The sequence below is a fragment of the Elaeis guineensis genome, chromosome 5, assembly GCF_000442705.2.
Source record: "Elaeis guineensis isolate ETL-2024a chromosome 5, EG11, whole genome shotgun sequence".
Lineage (NCBI taxonomy): Eukaryota > Viridiplantae > Streptophyta > Magnoliopsida > Arecales > Arecaceae > Elaeis > Elaeis guineensis.
This window is the reverse complement of record NC_025997.2, coordinates 118105266-118118390: the sequence shown is the minus strand read 5'-3', so window position 1 is coordinate 118118390 and position 13125 is coordinate 118105266. Positions and strand designations below refer to the sequence as shown.

At 34.6% G+C, this 13125-nt stretch overlaps 1 long non-coding RNA gene across 1 annotated transcript; it reads right to left on the bottom strand.

Annotated features, from left to right (window-relative positions):
• Nucleotides 1-2557: 2557 nt before the first annotated feature.
• On the bottom strand, nucleotides 2558-3210 carry LOC140857854 (uncharacterized). Its single transcript, XR_012141253.1, has 3 exons — nucleotides 3069-3210; nucleotides 2807-2908; nucleotides 2558-2713 (listed from the first exon to the last, which is right to left on the bottom strand). It is a non-coding gene; the product is annotated as an uncharacterized lncRNA (long non-coding RNA).
• Between the last annotated feature and the right edge of the window lie 9915 nt (nucleotides 3211-13125).

Below are 13125 nucleotides of genomic sequence, written 5' to 3'. Positions count from 1 at the left end.
ATATTTTAAATCAAGCAACATTCAAACCATCCGGAATTGAAATCAATTGATCATAATCCATAATAGAAATAATATCTTTGATAATGCATCGACTAATATTCTACAATAAGATAAATTTAATAAATAAATATCATGCTTTATATTCATAAATCATAAATAATATGACTCAAAATTTAATGATATAATTACTATATAACTTACTACTGCATCTAGAAAAAGAGATACATTACTTGCCTTATGATCAAAACCAACCGACTGATCCAATTAATTCTAATAATCTCTCTTAATGCCTAATATTCAAAAATTGAATTTTATCAAATTTTCATCATGAGTATTTAAGAATAAAAAATCTTTAGTTTCAAAATCGTTATAGGGTTGGCCAAGCAGCAGCATCCAATATCTCGATTAGTTGACCTAGCTTATCCAATGGATCAAAACACAAATCAAGAGTCATGCTAAAATGATGGGATGGTGAAATATAATAGTGCTTGGCCCAACTAGAGTGGGGGCCATAGGCTGTTGGATAATTATCGGTCAGAATCTTTTAGTAGAGTTCGCCAAGGTTAATGAAGGAAGATCTTTGCTGGATCAAACAATCCTAAAGAGACAGTGAAGAGAGAGAGAGAAACAATATAGAGAAAGAAACTAAAAACAATCATTTCCTTTCTTTCTTTCTTTTTTTTTTCTTTTTTCTTTTTTCTTCTTCTTTTCTTTCTTTCTTGGCAAAATAAGAGGCTCTTGCTTCCCATTTTTCCCCTAGAACAACATAGGGGATCTTGTCAACCATGGCTATGGCTAGACAGTGCAATAAGCCTGAAATCAATAGTCGGCAATGACGGTTGATACTATAGAAAAATCAAAAAAAAAAGTGAAAAACAAGAAAAATTGAAAGCCAACATGGGTCCTATGGCATGATGAAATCCAACGATAGTGAACCGAAATCAAGACTGCAAAGGCCGAGAAAGAAGGATAGTAGGGCAAGTTAAAGAATTCCAATCTCTTCCTTGACTTTTCATCAGTGATTGGGCCATGTTGATGGTGAAAAATTCCCATGATGAAGCTCGGCAAACGGTGGCTTATTGCCATGCAGGATTCGAAAGGAGAGTTGAAGGTGCTTAAATAGAATGGAGGGCAGGTCAAATTTCTTTCGATACCGGCTTCCCTTTAACAAAATCGGGAGAGAAAAAACTCTCATCAGAAGTCTTTTTCAACCCTTTTTTTTCATTTTGGGCCTGAATTAAGTTTGGAGGCCGGTCGGATAGTTTAAGCCTAATTCTATTCCGGGTAGGTCATCACATGTTCTATTGCCAGACATTTAGACATGCATATCTAATGAGAAATGCAATGCAACTCTGCATGTGTAGAGTCAAATTCAAGGTAGACAACCACCATCCTGGTGCTGATAGCTTGCTGGAGTCCATGTCATCCGGTGGCCCCGACAGCAAGTTGTTCATCACATGCCGACACCCTAGTGGACATTCCAATTCTATTCACAAAGGCTCTCATGGTGTTTGATGGCCCATCATTCATTTCATTAGAAATGAAACGAGTTTGAGTTTGAAGAGCAATCGTATAACACTACAGTGAAAATGGTGAAAGGCGATGCTATAAAAGACATTTTACGATGCTAATAAGCATCGTTAACAAGCTTTACGACGCTTCAAAAAGCATCGCAAAAGCGTCGTCTATGTAAGAGTGGAGACAAAAAGCACCGACGCTTTTTAAAAGCATCACAATAATTTTTCACGATGCTTTAAAGCATCGTAAAATTATCTTCTAACAGTGCTTTTTAGCGTCGTTAACAACAACGCATCCTCTACTCTACCAAGACGCTTTTCAAAGCGTCGGCAATTAAGTCATTAGCGACGCTTATAAGCGTCGTTAAACAGTGTATTAACATTGCTTATAAGCGTCGTTAAGTTTTGTAACAGAAAAAAAAATATACAGATTTTATATACAAAAAAAAAATACATACATTCCTGTATAAAATTATATCAATTATTCAAACATAAACCTGTACAGTCACCACCATTCACACCAAAAGTAAACTTCAATAGCAAATTTAACCAAACCAAAAGATATTATTTTATATAAATAAAAATAAAGTACTAATCGTCCATTACAATCAAGAGTAATATAAATAAATATAAGAATATAATAAAAATAAAATAATATCAATCTGCAGGCGGATGGTCGTCGCTGTCTCCACATGACGTGCCGCTGTCTCGACGGGTGCCAGATGTGCCAGGAGCCTACAAGAAACATATCAAAAGCATGATTTGCATATCTATAAATAAAAATATATAGATCATTAAATTAATACAAAAATATATATTTAATAATATGTGTTTACCTGAGATGGGCCATACATCTCTAATAAAGATGTAAGCCGATCAATCTATTCCCTCATGGCCTGCATCTCAGCACGGCTCTGTCGCATCTCCTCCATCTCAGCGGCACGACTCTGTCTAATCTCCTGTATCTCCGTCTCGAGTCTGTGGACGCATGAATCCTGAGCATCTGTTACAGCATGCTGCGTATATCTACTAACCTCAGATAACTGAGTGGGGGTGACTCCTACTCCATAACCCCTCACTCGGTCGTAGCACTCTGGTCCCATCAACTCTGTGAACACCTCGACCTCGATACGGCTCTGCTGCGTAGATACTGCGGACTCATCGTCACGCTTCGCAATGAGAGATGTAGCCCTCTCCTGTATTTATTTTGAAAATAAGAGTTATACATTAATAGCAAATAAAATTAAATTAAAATTATTGCAAAAAATAGAATATTAATAATGTCGTACATATAAATCTCTCGACTCATCTCGAACAAAAGTACCATCCTTATGAGTATGAGTCATCCGGTAAAACTCCATTTTATCGGGTTCCCTCCCATGCTCATCCACCTACACAAATAATTTTAATTTTAAGCAAACAGTTATAATAATTTAAAAAAATATATGAATATCATGATACAGACATGGTCCATGATACATAATGATATTAGTTATATAAATATTTCAACATAAAAATTAAAAGTTAATTATGAAAGTTTAAGGAATATACAAACTCCTGTCGGAGTCGTGCATAACTCTTCGACCCCGATGTATGAGGAACAGACTGAGCTGCTCGTGCAGCTCTACCAATAGCAGAATAAGTCTGTAAAATAAAGTAAAGAACTTGTTATATGTATAATATATAATATAATATATAATATAAATCAATATTTTTATAAAATATTTAAAAAAAAGATAATGAGCAGATAATATACCTGTGTCCTCTCGGAGAACCAATAATGAACCAACTCCATCCACTGATGAGGGGGTACATCAGGAGGACAATTCCTAGCAACCTCCTCCTCTGTCATACCCTGTCTCATATAGTCCCTCTTCAATTGTGCTCTATATTCTTTCCATTTACGGTTGAGAGACTTCATTACAAAATCATGAGTGGATGGAGGGAGAACAAACTTGCTCTATAAAAAAAAAGTTAAATGAAATAAATTATATAAGTGATTAATAATTAATATACAGTATGAACATCAATTCATTACCTCTATAACTCGGAGGAGCTCAACTTTGTATATTGGAAGCATGTCATTCCATTTTGCATAGCCCAACGGACATAGCTGAGGCCTCCGAGCAACAGTCCCCAAAAATGAAGTCAATAAGCAGGCAGCTTTCTTAATTGGCTGACCTAGTTGATTGCACTCCACAATAATTCTCTCACCCTCACGCATCTGCCACATATCTCATACTACTGTGGGTCCGCATTTGGGGCGTACTCTCCCGGATCCGTCTGCAAAAAATATATAAAAGTAACTATATCATAAATATACATAAAATGAAATAAAAATAAAATTACATGAAAGACAATATATACCCTGTACGTGTATCTCATCATCTGGCTGATGAACAGGAGGATCGTACTGTGCTGATGATGAAGGACAGGGCTCAGAATGCTGTGCAGCTGAACTGACCTCAGGCTGCTGTGCTGAAGAAGACGTACCGGTCTCTGTCTGTGAAAACTGAAACTGCACACCAGCATATCGTCCCCTGCGACGCATGATGTCACCTAGCATTTATATAAATAAAAGGTAGAATTAGTAAATATATGGAGTAAAATAACACAATAATTAATGCAAAATATATGCATCATAAATAATTATTATCAGTAACAATCAAGCAGTAGTGTTTCCTTCAAATTCTGTCCTAACCAACGTCGTCGTAGCATTTAAATCATCAGCTGGCACAAAATTGTAGGGCATACATTGTGTATAAGTGTCATCGTCATCATCCTCCACTTGGTTTTCTATATCATATAAGTTTCTAGGTTTTGTTTTGATGACAGTAAACCAATCTTTATCTTTTGCGTCTTGTATATAAAATACTTGACGAGCTTGAGATGAAAAAATGAATGGATCATCCTTCAATAACACACCAGTGTGTATCAACCTTGAAAAATTTACAAGTGTAAATCCATTTGCATCTTGTTTCAAACCCCTTGGTGAGTTTATGTCTATCCAATCACATCTAAATAATACTACTTTAAATTTTCCATAATAATCCAACTCATAGATATCTTTAAGTGCACCATAATAGGATTTTCCATCCGCTTCCACCATAACACCACTATTCTGTGTTTTTCTAAATTTCTCTCGTTCTCTAGTATGAAATTTAAAGCCATTAATTATGAAACCGTTATATCTATTCACAATCTTGTTAGGTCCTCGAGCAAGAACTATTAGTTCATCTAAATTATTTGTCTCCATCATCTTTGATACCTAAAAAAAATGATATGACGAAGTGCTGTTGAGTTATCTGATATTAAATATGTATCAAAAATTAATGTATCCCATAATTAAATATAAATCACATCTGATTCGAAAGCCACATAGGGAATAACTCGACCAACCATCGCTGTTCAATCCTTGCATTAGGACGAATGTTATGATTGGCTCATCTCTAATAAATTAAAAATTTATTGCATAAAATATAAATATATCATTTAGAACATTATATCTAATATAAAATTTAAATCTTGATGTCATGCCTTAAATATACTAACCTGCGATGGTCAGATATTATGTCACTATGAAGTAACACATAATGATGTGCTTGTGCTAAGGATTTTTGATCAAGTACAATACTTTCAGCTCTTCCCAAGAATTTTTCAATAGTTAAGAACTTATACAGTTCTGCATTCTCCACAAAGTCATTATGCCATTGAGGTCGACTAAAAATAATTTCTACACCTTGAAGATATCTTGAATAAAATGTCAAACATTCATCCGCAATATATGCTTCAGCAATCGAACCTTCGGGATAGGCTCTATTTCGTACATAATCTTTAAGACGCACAAGATACCTTCAAGAATTAAATATTTATTAAAATATCAGTATACTATTGTTTCTAATAAAATTATCAAAAGATTTAAGGTTTGCAATAATACCACTCAATAGGATACATCCATCTATAATGTACTGGTCCACCAACTTTAACTTCTGAAGCTAGGTGAATGAGCAGATGTACCATAATAGTGAAAAATCCAGGAGGAAAAATCTTTTCCATCTGACAAAGTGTAATTGTAATATCGGATTCTAACTGATCAAGTTTTCGAGGATAAATAACTTTGGAACATAATGCCTTAAAGAATGACGATAATCAAAGTACAATTGCAACAACTTGTTTCGACAATGACGATCTTAAAGCTATTGAAAAAATATCTTGCATCAATATGTGACCATCATGACTTTTAAGATTTGAAAGTTTTCGATCCTTTAGATGCACACATCGTGAAATATTTGATGCATATCCATCAGGTACTTTGATACTTTTCAAAACTCCCAAAAAATTATCCTTTTCTCGAGCAGACATTGTGTAACATGCAGGAGGCACATACATTCTATCATTAGCAAGCATTTTAGGATGAAGTTCCTGTCGGATACCCATTTCTTTTAAATCAAGATGCGCCTTCATGTTATCTTTGCTCTTTCCATCAAGGTTTAAAAATGTTCCAAGTAAATTATCACAAACATTCTTTTCTATATGCATAACATCAAGATTGTGCCGAATAAGATTATGTTTCCAATAAGGTAAGTCAAAAAAGATACTTTATTTTTTCCATAAATGTTTACTGGGCTGTTGTGTAGATGCTATCTGTGTGTCTTCCTCATTTTCATCTTCGAAATAATTATCTGGATCTTGAAACACCTCTGCATCTATAGTACTGATACTAACTTCCTCTGGTAATCTTTCATGCATGGAGCTTTCAACATCATCCCTTCCTCTTTTTTGAGAGGACTTTAAGTGCTTACCATAGCTGTAATTGATGCCATCCATTTGTCTATGAACATCAGTTCCAGAAGGTGGAATAGGGGCACATCCCAATTTCATAGTACCATCAAACAAATCTTTCTGAAATCGAAACGGATGATTTGCTTCCAACCATCGACGATGTCCCATGTAACAAAATTTACCTCCATGTTTTAACCAAATTGAATGTGTTGAATCTCCACAACAAGGACATGCGACCCGTCCCTTTGTACTCCAACCAGATAAATTGGCATATGCTGAAAAATCATTAATAGTCCATAACAAAGCTGCCCGTAGTTTAAATGTTTGGCCGTTTGAAGCATCAAATGCATCAACACCCTCCCACAACTGTTTCAATTCCTCTATTAAAGGTTATAGAAAAATTTCAATATCATTGCCTGGACCCTTATCTCCTGGAATAACCATTGACAAGATAAGTGATGATTGTTTCATGCACATCCACGGTGGCAAATTGTAAGGTATCAAAATGACTGGCCAAGTGCTGTAGGTAGAACTCAAGGTCCGAAATGGATTGAAGCCATCAGAAGCTAAGCCAAACCTAACACTGCGAACATCAGAGGCAAAATCAAGATGCCTATCATCAAATACTTTCCATTGAAGACTATCTGCTGGATGTCTCAACATTCCATCCTTTGTACGTCCTTCATCATGCCATCTCATTGATGAAGCTGTTTTTGATGATGCATAAATTCTTTTCAATCTAGGTATAAGAGGAAAGTAACGCAATACCTTGGCCGGTTTCTTTTTACTCCGCGTTGCATCCAATTCATTCAGTACATCGTCTCGATCTTCTTTTTGTGTTATCCATCTTGAAGATCCACATACATTGCATGACTCTTGATTAGCATTTTCACCCCGATATAACATACAATCTTTCGGACAACTATGAATCTTTTCGTATCCAAGATCCAATTCCTTTACTACTTTCTTGGCTTCATAATACGATGGTGGTAAACGAGTGCTTTCTGGAAATGCATCCTTTAATAACTTGAGCAGCATGGTAAAACTCTTTCCAGACCATCCATTCAAATATTTTAAATGAAATAAATATATAAGAAAAAAAATCTTAGAAAATTTCGTACAATCCGAATATAATTCTTCATCTGCATCTTTCATTAAGGTGTGATAACGAGCTGTCTCATCATTAGATGTATATATAGGTTCCTCAACATGCATATGTTCCGTATGCGTACATCCATCAAACATCCCAACTGTTTCTTGTGTACTACTGAATTCTCCTAAATTTTGAACACCAAGTCCAAAAGCATCTGTGATCAAACCCCTTATATCATCATCTCTTGCAGAATTGTCTTGTAGGCTAGTGGATCCAAAATGAGTCAGGGGTTGGTTACATGATGATGGCAATATAGATTCTCCATGAAAAATTCAATCGGTATAACCTCTTAAAAAATCATTCCATACCAAATATTCTTCAACAATTTGTAGATCTAAAGAAGAACTATTTACACATTTCTGACATGGACATAAAATCTTTTCATTCAAACTACTTTTCTCCATACCAAATTTAATGAAGTCATGAACTCCATCTAAATATTTTTTACTATTTCTTGATTTATTTATCCAACTTTTGTCCATTGTAAGATAAAAATGATCGAACTTGCAATTTATCTAAAAATAAAAAAAAAAATTATACAATCTATATTAATGCAATGAGTAAAAAATATCAGTCATTTCATAAAATTCAAAAAAATAACAGCTAGATAAAGTTTGCATAGTAAATGCTTGCTATCATCAACTAATAGGTAAAGAAAGTCCTATCCCATTCAGAAAATATATTAATTCTATAGGTCAATTACAGAAATCAAATGATATGCAACAAGAGCCGAAAAAAATTTCGACAGTATTTTCCCTTAGTTCTTCCGTATAGGAAGAACAAAAAAAAAATACTATCCAAAATTTTTTTCGAACCCTCAGCATACCATTTGATTATGGTAATGACCTATAGAATTACTCACATTTTCCAAACTGTCCATACTGGACAATCAATTGATTAATGTACATAATTCTTTTATCCATACAAAAATAAATAAATATACGGATATAATAGAATATGTATATTAATCAAAAGATGGGTCTATGATTCTATGCAATATAATTTTTTTTAAAATTAATTCATAATTAACATTGCCTGGCATAAAATTCACAACCATCACAAAAACACCCATGAAAATCTACTTAGTATGGATTTTAAAATTAAAATCCATGCTAAGTAGTTTTTTTTTTTTCAAAATGAACAGCGTGGAACAGCTGCCTACCTAGCAGAAGAGTATTGTACAGATGATGAAATAAGTGCTACCAAAGAACCAGATCTTCCTTTCTTTGATCTTGAGATCATATTGGCTGCCACAAACAACTTCTCAATAGAAAGTAAAATTGGAGAGGGTGGATTTGACCCTGTTTATCAGGTAATTATGAAACAGCAATGTGATCAGGATATGCAACTTATATTTATTATTCTATTTAATTTTATATAATATTTATAATTTTTTATATAAAATTCCAACTTATCATAAAATTATGAGTTCGACTGTTTATCCGATGTACATCAGGATATGCAATTTATATTTATTATTCTATTTAATTTTATATAATATTTATAATTTTTTATATAAAATTATTATATTAATCTAATTATTAATTTGATTTATTATATATTTAATAATATCTTTAATTATATAATCATGAAATTTAACTATAATTTATATATATATATATATATATTTATATTTATATATTTATATCCATAATTTTAGTATCCGAGTTATATCCAAATCTATTTAAAACAGGTATGGATATGAATTTTTATATATGACTAATATTTATAGTCATATTCATCAAATAAATATAAATATAAATATAAATATACCAATATCTCATCTGATTTCAATCTTAGTATTAGATGATGGATTTTAAAGCATTTGCAATTGGTCAAGTGTAACATAATATATCAGTATTATTTCTTTTTCTCATCTGAAAAAGAAATATATAATTGTTTTTTCACAAACTCGATATTCGAACAAATTCCATGATCAAGAGGAGCGGACAAGATTCACGGTATGTTACCTTATCAATCAGCATATGGTCCTACATTACTTGGTGACGGGCTCTGATCCTTTCCATATATATTGCATTCTTATGGACCCTCCAGATAAATTCTCTTCTGACTCTCTTATGCTATCTCTCTATCCCTTTTAGGTTTCATTTTATATTTAAGAATTGTATCTGGCTTAGACATTAGAAGATTTCCTATTGGACATGTTTTGGTGGATAGATTTCTTTGTTTTTGCTGTTTCTGATCGAAGCCTATGTTAAAATGCTATCTGAAGCCGTTCCTCTACCATCCAGCACCTACTCGTGAGTACCCGATGTTGGGCTTATCACCGACAGAGCATAGCAGCCACCAGAATATCATCATAAAGACGTGCAAGATTTCATCTAAACAAATCGAGATTTCTAGCAACTCCCATCAATTCGGCATTTTGGTTAAGCTGATTTTCAATGGCAACAAAACCATTTTGCTATCATGTATAAAAAATAAACAAATATGTGTGATAACAGAAACAGGAAAGGGAAATTAGGGAGGAAAACTGAACAGAATCAAAGATTGATCAAAGTTTTCTCACCTTTCTTTCTCCGACAAACGACGAACAACTCCGCCAGAAAAGAAGAATTTGGAAGCCCGTTCGATCGCCGGGAGAGGGGAGGGGAGGAGGGCCGGTGGGGAGGCTGCTTTCAGGAGGGTGGACGGCGTATGATTTGGACCGCGTGGGTGCAGCATCGACGGATGCGGCAACAGAGGGGAGCGGCGGATGGCGGTGCGGCGTGGACGGCGGGTGTGGCGTGGATGGCGGGTGCGGTGCCGGCGGCGGAGATAGGGTCGGTGGAGGAATGGGTGGAAAGGGGCGGCGGTAGATAGATTAGGGCACAGGAGATTGGGGGTATTAAATGAACCTAACGACGCTTTTTAGCGTCGTTACATAATGATGTAAAAAAGTGTCGGCATTTGCTTTATTTAATGATGCTTTTGCTAAAAGCGTCGGCGTTGACAATGCTCAAATTTTACGACGCTTTTAAGCGTCGTTAAAAGACGACGCTTTTTAAAAGCGTCGGTAGGTCAACGCAACCTGCCGACGCTTTCCAAAAGCGTCGGCAAAAAAAGATCGCTAAACCCCCTTCTTACTGTAGTGTAAGTTGCACCTCCCGATGACGTGCATGATAACAGCCCAACATAGAAACGTGTTGATTGGGTACAAAGACATCCCTTAAAGTTTGAGTCGATTATATTTGAATCCCAAAAATTTAAAAAGTTACAAATATATCCCAAAATTTTAAGATTGTTGCAAAGTGGCCTAGTCATCAATCCCCATTACAAAATGTTATAATGTGAGGGTCATTTGATAATTTTTAAAAAATTTCCCTATTGCCCTTCCATTGATATAGCAAGAAGCTCCAGCTTTGGCAGGAATTAAAAGAAAAAGAGAAAAATAGCACTTTGAGATTGGTGCCAATAGATGAATGGCTTCATCCTATAAAATCTATGCGGATGCATCGATGATAAAGCTTGAACTACTTTAAGATTTATGGAAAAAAATGAATAATAGAGGATGAATTACTTTGATATTTGTGCAAGCGAATAAATAACAAAAGATGGAACACTTTAAGATCCATGCAACCATATGAATGATAGTGGATGGAGTGCAGGCAAAGAATGATATATGGAACACTTTAAGATCTGTGCTTTGATATCTATGCAAGCAAAGAATGATAAAGAATGGAGTGGTTTAAGATCTGTGTAGGTGGATGAATGATAGAGAATGAAGTGCTTTGAGATCTATATAAAAAGATGAATGATGGAAGATGGACCTCATTAAGATTTATGTAAGCAGATGAATGATAAAGGATGGACCACTTCGAAATTCGTATAAATGGATAAAAGATAAAGGTGGAGTGCTTCAAGATTTGTAGAGCAGATAAATTATAGAGGATGAAGTACTTTGAGATTTGTGCAGATGAATGGATGTTAGAGGATGGAGCACTTCAAGATTTATGGAAACGAATAAGTAATAGAGAATAGGATGCTTTAAGATTTGTGTAAGTAGATAAATAATCAAGGATAGCATGCTTTAAGATCCGTGCAAGTCGATGGATGATAGAGGATAAAGTACTTCAAGATTTATGAGGGCGAATGGATGATAAGGACTGAGTACTTTAAAATCTGTGCAGACAAATGGATCACAGATAAAGAACTTTGAGATCTTTGCAAGCAAATGGATCATGGATAAAGCATTTTGTGACCTGTGCAAACAATGACAAAGAACGAAGCTGTTTAAAAGATCAATAGTGTAAATGGATGGATGATTGAGATAGGAGCACTTTAAGATCTATGCTGGCAAATAAATGATGAAGAATAGGACATTTTAAGATTTGTGTGGGCAGATAAATGATAAAGAACATAGTACTTTAAAATTTATGCAAGTCGATGAATAATAAAAGATAGCTTCTTTGAGGTGAGGGTATTTTTATTTTTATTTTTTTGATTGTGTTAATAATGTTAGGATCAAAATAGATGATTTGGTCCTTTTGCAATAATTTTTAAATTTTGAGATCCATTTGCAACTTTTTAAATTTTTAAGATCTAAGTGCAAATAAATCAAACTTTAAGGAGTGCCTTTGTAATTTTTCGTTAGCAATTTGTTAGTGTGAAAGTCTATCGGTTGCACAATATTCTGCATTGATATAGATAGAAACATAGTGTCGTCCATGGCTATCGGCGGATGTTTTCATCAAATCTCTTGCTACTTTTATGGTAACAAGGAGACTCGGCTTGCAGTGATAAATCATTCAACTTAAGAGGGGATGAGATAATGGTCCAACACGGAGACATGTTGACTGGATATCTATAACTTGAATTTGTTACAATTTGTTAGAACCAATGGGGAAGTCTAGCGAATGCACAATATGTTTTATCCATATAATAGAAACATAACATTGGATCCTCCCAGGCCAATGGGTGGATGATCATTAATCTCTTTCCACTTTTAGTGCGATAATAAGGATTTGTTCGCTTAGAAGAGATCCATGCATAATAAACGGGAGCAACTGGAGCTTGCACTTCATCTGCATCGGTGAGTGCCAAATAATGTAGGGTGTTCTAGGCATAAACAAGGTGCATATAAAAAGGTGAGCCCCAGTGGAACAAAATTTAGTACAAGTCTTGGTCCTGCTACATAGGATCCTTTTTCCATCAAAATTTAGTACATATGATTGAAGACTTTAATGGAGAAATCTAATACGGTTATTATAAGAATGGACTAATTGGGTAACTTAGCCGCTTCTGTATTGCGTTAGGATATGCTTACGATTACATGTATAATACGTCACGTAATGTGTTTTTATCAAATATTGTTCTCAATCATCCTTGTGGACCGGTCCCACAAACAAACAAACAAAACATTTGATCCTATTCCAGTCTCATTGGGCTTCTTGGGATCAACATATAGACAGGCTTGGGTTCTTTTTCGCATGATCCTGGTTTCCAAGTTGAACGATTAGGAGTAGATTTTCTTTAAACTACTATGGACATTCATTTGTTTAACTATTTCAAAATAATGAACTGCAAGTTTTGTGATAAGTTGGGGAAGTAACTGCAGGGCTTCAGATGGCAAACAGGATTACTTCCTCCTATCATTAATATCGAAATGGAGACAAACAATCCAATGATCCCAAAGCAAGTCGAATAAAAATCTAATGCATGGCGCCACAATTA